Below are 6,880 nucleotides of genomic sequence, written 5' to 3' on the forward strand. Positions count from 1 at the left end.
ATAAATTCCAATCATATCTTTTTCAAAACTTATTTTCAAAATCTTTTCTAACTTCTTATCTTTTCAAAATTGATTTTCAAATATTTTCCAATTATTACTTGACTTTTTGTTTGATTTTAAAAAGTTTTCTATTTCAATCATATCTTTTTCAAAACCACCTAACTACCTTTTTCTCACTCCAATTTTTGAAAATCTCTTACTATTTTTTTAAAATTCCTTTCAAATTAACTGATTGTTTTAAATTTTAATTTAATTTAATTTTATTTCTCTTTTTTAATTTCGAATTATAACTAATATTTAAAATAAAAACAAAAATATTTTTATTTTTAATTTTTGAATTCTTCTCTTCTTCTACTCACATAAAGGAATCTCTATACTGTGATATAGAGGATTTCTCTTTTTTTCTGTTCTCTTCTTTTTTCATATGAGCAGGAACAAGGATAAAGACATTCTTATTGAAGCTAATCCTGAACCTGAAAGGACTCTTAAGAGGAAACTAAGAGAAGCTAAAGCACAACCCTCTGGAGAGGATCTGACAAAAATTTTCGAAAAAGAAGGAGATATGGCCGAACCCAATAACATTGGTGGAGATGCAAGGAAGATGCTTGGTGACTTTATTGCACCCTCTTCTAACTTCTATGGAAGAAGCATCTCAATTCCTGCCATTGGAGCAAACAACTTTGAGCTTAAGCCTTAATTAGTTTCTCTAACGCAACAGAATTGCAAGTTTTATGGACTTCCATTGGAAGATCCTCATCAGTTCTTAGCTGAATTCTTGCAAATCTGTGATACTGTTAAGACCAATGGAGTTGATCCCGAGGTCAATAGGTTTATGCTTTTCCCTTTTGCTGTAAGAGACAGAGCTAGAACATGGTTGGATTCACAACCTAAGGAAAGCCTGAACTCTTGAAAAAAGCTGGTCAGTGCTTTCCTAGCCAAATTCTTTCCACCTCAAAAGATGAGCAAGCTTAGATAGAAAATCCAAACTTTCAGACAGAAGGAAGGTGAGTCCCTCTATGAAGCTTGGGAAAGATATAAGCAATTGATCAAAAGGTGTCCTACTGACATGCTTCCAGAATGGAGCATCATATGTATCTTCTATGATGGTCTGTCTGAGTTGTCAAAAATGTCATTGGACTATTTTACAGGAGGATCTCTTTATTTGAAAACCCTACAGAAGCTCAGGAACTCATTGAAATTGTTGCAAATAACCAGTTCATGTACACCTCTGAGAGGAATCCTGTGAACAATGGGACGCCTCAGAAGAAGGGAGTTCTTGAAATTGATACTCTGAATGCCATATTGGCTGAGAACAAAATATTGACTCAGCAAGTCAATGTGATTTTTCAGAGTCTGAATGGATTGCAAGCTGTATCCAACAGTACTAAAGAAGCATCTTCTGAAGAAGAAGCTTATGATCCTGATAACCCTGCAATGGCAGAGGTGAATTACATGGGAGAACCCTATAATCCTTCATGGAGAAATCACCCAAATTTCTCATGAAAGGAGCAACAGAAGCCTCAACAAGGCTTCAATAATAATGGTGGAAGAAATAGGTTTAGTAATAGCAAGCCTTTTCCATCATCTTCTCAGCAACAGACAGAGAATTCTGAACAGAGCCATTCTGGCCTGACAACCATAGTCTCTGATCTATCTAAGACCATACTAAGTTTCATGAATGAAACAAGGTCCTCCATTAGAAATTTGGAGGCACAGGTAGGTCGGCTGAGTAAGAAGATTACTGAAACTCCTCCCAGTACTCTCCCAAGCAATACAGAAGAAAATTCCAAGAGAGAGTGCAAGGCCAAAACCATGACCAACATGGCTGAACCTGGAGAGAGTGAGGAGGTCGTGAGTCCCAGTGAGAAAAGCCTCATGGGACGTCCTTTGGACAGAAAGGAGTTTTCCTTTGAGGAACAAAAGGAATCTGAGACTCATAAAGAGACCATAGAAATTCCATTGAACTTCCTTCTGCCATTCATGAGCTCTGATGAATATTCTTCCTCTGAAGAGGATGAAGACATCACTGAAGAGCAAGTTGCCAAGTATCTAGGAGCAATCATGAAGCTGAATGCCAAGTTGTTTGGTAATGAGACCTGGGAGGATGAACCCCCTTGTTCACAAATGAACTGAGTGCATTAATGAGGCAGACATTACCTCAGAAGAAACCGGATCCCAGAAAATTCTTCATACCTTGTACCATAGGCACCATGACCTTTGAGAAGGCTCTGTGTGACCTAGGGTCAGGGATAAACCTCATGGCACTCTCTATAATGGAGAAACTGGAAATCTTTGAGGTACAAGCTGCAAGAATCTCACTAGAGATGGCAGACAAATCAATGAAACATGCTTATGGACTAGTAGAGGACGTGCTAGTAAAGGTTGAAGGCCTTTACATCCCTGCTGATTTCATAATCCTAGACACTGGGAAGGATGAGGATGAATCCATCATCCTTAGCAGACCCTTCCTAGCCACAGCAAAAGCTGTGATTGATGTTGACAGAGGAGAGTTGGTCCTTCAGTTGAATGAGGACTACCTTGTATTCAAGACTCAAGGTTCTCCTTCTGCAACCATGGAGAGAAAGCATGAAAAGCTTCTCTCAATACAGAGTCAAACAAAATCCCCACATTCAAACTCTAAGTTTGGTGTTGAGAGGCCCCAACCTTGCTCTGAGTATCTGTAAGGCTCCATGAGAGCTCACTATCAAGCTATTGACATTAAAGAAGCGCTTATTGGAAGGCAACCCATTATTATTTAATTATATCTATTTATTTTCCATTATTATTTTATGTTTTCTTTAGGTTAATGATCATGTGAAGTCATAAAAACAACTGAAAAATAAAAAAAACAGAATGAAAAACAGCATTAAAAATAGCTCACCCTGGAAGAAGAGCTTACTGGCATTTAAACGCCAGAAAGAAGCAACAGACTGGCGTTTAACACCAGAAAGAAGCAGCAAGCTGGCGTTAAATGCCAGAAACAGGCTACAGTCTGGTATTTAACGCCAGAAATAGGCTACAGCTTGGCGTTTAACGCCAGAAAGAAGCAGCAGTCTGGCGTTAAACGCCAGGATTGAACTCTAAGGGCGTTTTACATGCCTAAATAGAGTAGGGATGCTAAGTCCTTGACCCCTCAGGATCTGTGGACCCACAGGATCCCCACCTACCCCACCCCTCTCTCTCTCTCTCTCACACACACCTTTTCATAACACTCTTCCCCAAAAAACCCCACCTACCTCCAAATTCAAAATCCTTTCCCCCCAAACCCAACCTAATACACGAAACCTAATCCTCCCCCCACCCCTATATATCCCCCTTCATCTCCTCCATTTTCTTCTTCTCCTACTACTTTCTTTCTTCCTTTGCTCGAGGACGAGCAAACCTTTTAAGTTTGGTGTGGTAAAAGCATTGCTTTTTGTTTTTCCATAACCATTAATGGCACCTAAGGCCAGAGAAACCTCAAGAAAGAGGAAAGGGAAGGCAATTGCTTCCACCTCTGAGTCATGGGAGATGGAAAAATTCATCTCAAAGGTCTAATAAGCCCATCACTAAAAAGAGGATGGAGCAAACAAGAGAGCCCACTCATGGACCTCAACAAGAGCATGAGGAAATTCCTCATCATGAAATCCCTGAGATACCTCAAGGGATGCACTTTCCTCCACAAAACTATTGGGAGCAAATTAACACCTCCCTAGAAGAATTAAGTTCCAACATGGGACAACTAAGGGTGGAGCACCAAGAGCATTCCATCCTCCTCCATGAAATTAGAGAAGATCAAAGAGCTATGAGGGATAAGCAACAAAGGCAAGGAGGAGACAATGAGGAGTCAAAGCACTCCATAAGATCTTCAAGAGGAAGAACTAGCCGCCATCACTAAGGTGGACCCGTTCTTTAATTTCCTTGTTCTTTATTTTTCTGTTTTTCGTTTACTATGTGGTGCACGAAATTGTGATCTCAACGGCGCAAAAAACATGGTACGCACAATCATAATCTCAATTCTTCTTCACAACTTCGCACAACTAACCAGCAAGTGCACTGGGTCGTCCAAGTAATAAACCTTACGTGAGTAAGGGTCGATCCCACGGAGATTGTCGGCTTGAAGCAAGCTATGGTCATCTTGTAAATCTTAGTCAGGCAGATTTAAATGGTTATGAGGTTTTGATAATTAAAATATAAATAAAATATAAAATAAGATAAAAATACTTATGTAATTCATTAGTGAGAATTTCAGATAAGCGTATGGAGATGCTTTGCTCCTTTTGAATCTCTGCTTTCCTATTGTCTTCATTCAATCATTCATACTCCTTTCCATGGCAAGCTGTATGTTGGGGGATCACCGTTGTCAATGGCTACCGTCCGTACTCTCAGTGAAAATGGTCCAAGTGCGCTGTCACCGCACGGCTAATCATCTGTCAGTTCTCGATCATGTTGGAATAGGATCTATTGATCCTTTTGCGTCTATCACTACGCCCAACACTCGCGAGTTTGAAGCTCATCACAGTCATCCCATCCCAGATCCTACTCGGAATACCACAGACAAGGTTTAGACTTTCCAGATCTCAAGAATGCTGCCAATTGATTCTAGCTTATGCCACGAAGACTCTGATCTTTCGGAATGGAGGCTAAGAGATACACACTCAAGCTATTGCAGATAGAACAGAAGTGGTTGTCAGGCACACGCTCATAGGTGAGAATGATGATGAGTGTCACGAATCATCACATTCATCAGGTTGAAGTGCGAGTGAATATCTTGGAATAAGAATAAGCTTGAATTGAATAGAAAAGCAATAGTACTTTGCATTAATTCATGAAGAACAGCAGAGCTCCACACCTTAATCTATAGGGTGTAGAAACTCCACCGTTGAAAATACAAAAGTAATGAAGGTCCAGGCATGGCCGAATGGCCAGCCTCCAAACGTGTACAAAAGCATAAAGGTCTAAGGACTAAACGTCCAAAGATGAAAAGATATAAAATAAGTCTCTAAAAGTAGTTTTTATACTAAACTAGTAGCTAGGGTTACAGAAAATAAGTAACTAAGTGCAGATAGTGTAGAAATCTACTTCCGGAGCCCACTTGGTGTGTGTTTGGGCTGAGCATTGAAGCTTTCATGTGTAGAGACTCTTCTTGGAGTTAAACGCCAGCTTTGGTGCCAGTTTTGGCATTTAACTCCAGTTTGTAACTCAGTTCTGGCGTTTAACGCCAGAATAGGGCAAGAAGTTGGCGTTTAAATGCCAATTTGCGTCATCAAAACTCGGACAAAGTATGGACTATTATATATTGCTGGAAAGCCCAGGATGTCTACTTTCCAACGCAATTAAGAGCTCGCCAACTGGGCTTCTGTAGCAACAGAAAATCAACTTCGAGTGCAGGGAGGTCAGAATCCAACAGCATCTGCAGTCCTTTTTCAGCCTCTGAATCAGATTTTTGCTCAGGTCCCTCAATTTCATCCAGAAAATACCTGAAATCACAGAAAAATACACAAACTCATAGTAAAGTCCAGAAATGTGAATTTTGCTTGAAAACTAATAAAAATATACTAAAAAGTAGCTAGATCCTACTAAAAACTACCTAAAAACAATGCCAAAAAGCGTAAAATTTATCCGCTCATCACAACACCAAACTTAAATTGTTGCTTGTCCCCAAGCAACTGAAAATCAAATAGGATAAAAACAAGAGAATATATTATAAATTCCAAAATATCAATGAAACTTAGCTCCAATTAGATGAGCGGGACTAGTAGCTTTTTGCCTCTGAACAGTTTTGGCAACTCACTTTATCCTTTGAAGTTTAGAATGATTGGCATCTATAGGAACTCAGAATTTGGATAGTGTTATTGATTCTCCTAGTTTAGTATGTTAATTCTTGAACACAGCTACTTTATGAGTCTTGGCTGTGGCCCTAAGCACTTTGTTTTCCAGTATTATCACCGGATACATAAATGCCCCAAACACATAACTGGGTGAACCTTTTCAGATTGTGACTCAGCTTTGCTAGAGTCCCCAATTAGAGGTTTCCAGGGTTCTTAAGCACACTCTTTTTGCTTTGGATCACGACTTTAACCACTCAGTCTCAAGCTTTTCACTTGACACCTTCACGCCACAAGCACATGGTTAGGGACAGCTTGATTTAGCTGCTTAGGCCAGGATTTTATTCCTTTAGGCCCTCCTATCCATTAATCCTCAAAGCCTTGGATCCTTTTTACCCTTGCCTTTTAGTTTAAAGGGTTACTGGCTTTTTGCTCTTGCCTTTTGGTTTAAAGAGCTCTGGGCTTTTTCTACTTGCTTTTTATTTTTCTTTCTTTTTTTCTTCTTTTATTTTTGCCATTTTTTTCGCAAGCCTTGTTCTTCACTGCTTTTTCTTGCTTCAAGAATCAATTTTATGATTTTTCAGATTATCAATAACATTTCTCCTTTTTTATTATTCTTTCAAGAGCCAACAATTTTAACATTCATAAACAACAAATTCAAAAGACATATGCACTGTTCAAGCATTCATTCAGAAAACAAAAAGTATTGTCACCACATCAAAATAATTAAACTAATTTCAAGGATGAATTCGAAATCATGTACTTCTTGTTCTTTTATGTTTAAAACATTTTTCATTTAAGAAAGGTGATGGATTCATAGGACATTTATAGCTTTAAGGCACAGACACTTAAACACTAATAATCATGTAATAAAGACACAAACATAAATAAACATAAAGCATAGAGAACGAAAACAGAAAAAATAAATAGACAAGGAGATTAAGGAATGGGTCCACCTCAGTGAGGGTGGCGTCCTCTTCCTCTTGAAGAACCAATGGTGCTCTTGAGCTCCTCTATGTCTCTTCCTTGCCTTTGTTGCTCCTCCCTCATGACTCTTTGATCTTCTCTAATTT

The 6,880-nt window shown here is 39.0% G+C and overlaps 1 non-coding gene across 1 annotated transcript; it reads right to left on the bottom strand.

The window, feature by feature from the left end:
• Positions 1-964: 964 nt before the first annotated feature.
• Positions 965-1,072, bottom strand: LOC112753896 (small nucleolar RNA R71). Its single transcript, XR_003178258.1, has one exon. It is a non-coding gene; the product is annotated as a small nucleolar RNA R71 (small nucleolar RNA).
• Positions 1,073-6,880: the final 5,808 nt, after the last annotated feature.

This window comes from Arachis hypogaea, chromosome 15, assembly GCF_003086295.3.
Source record: "Arachis hypogaea cultivar Tifrunner chromosome 15, arahy.Tifrunner.gnm2.J5K5, whole genome shotgun sequence".
Classification (NCBI taxonomy): domain Eukaryota; kingdom Viridiplantae; phylum Streptophyta; class Magnoliopsida; order Fabales; family Fabaceae; genus Arachis; species Arachis hypogaea.